Source organism: Etheostoma spectabile, chromosome 8 (assembly GCF_008692095.1).
Source record: "Etheostoma spectabile isolate EspeVRDwgs_2016 chromosome 8, UIUC_Espe_1.0, whole genome shotgun sequence".
NCBI lineage: Eukaryota > Metazoa > Chordata > Actinopteri > Perciformes > Percidae > Etheostoma > Etheostoma spectabile.
Genome location: NC_045740.1, coordinates 23,546,880 through 23,547,125, shown reverse-complemented (window position 1 = coordinate 23,547,125; position 246 = coordinate 23,546,880).

The window sequence follows — 246 nt, the reverse complement described above, 5'->3', positions numbered from 1 at the left end:
TGGTCAGTAGGGGGAGCTGCAGTTTGTGCAGTTTCATTTTGGATGAAGTTCAAGAGCCACAACAGGTGGGCTGTTTACACTAGAAAGGATACAGCTACGGCCAAATGTTACGCAAAAATCCTACGTAATCTAGACCAATATAATGACATATTTGTTATTCACCGAGGAAAACACGTTCTGTTCTTCTCGAGTTTTAATTAAAATCCCGATCTGTTTCCTGAACAGAACTACTTGTTTTGGTGCCTA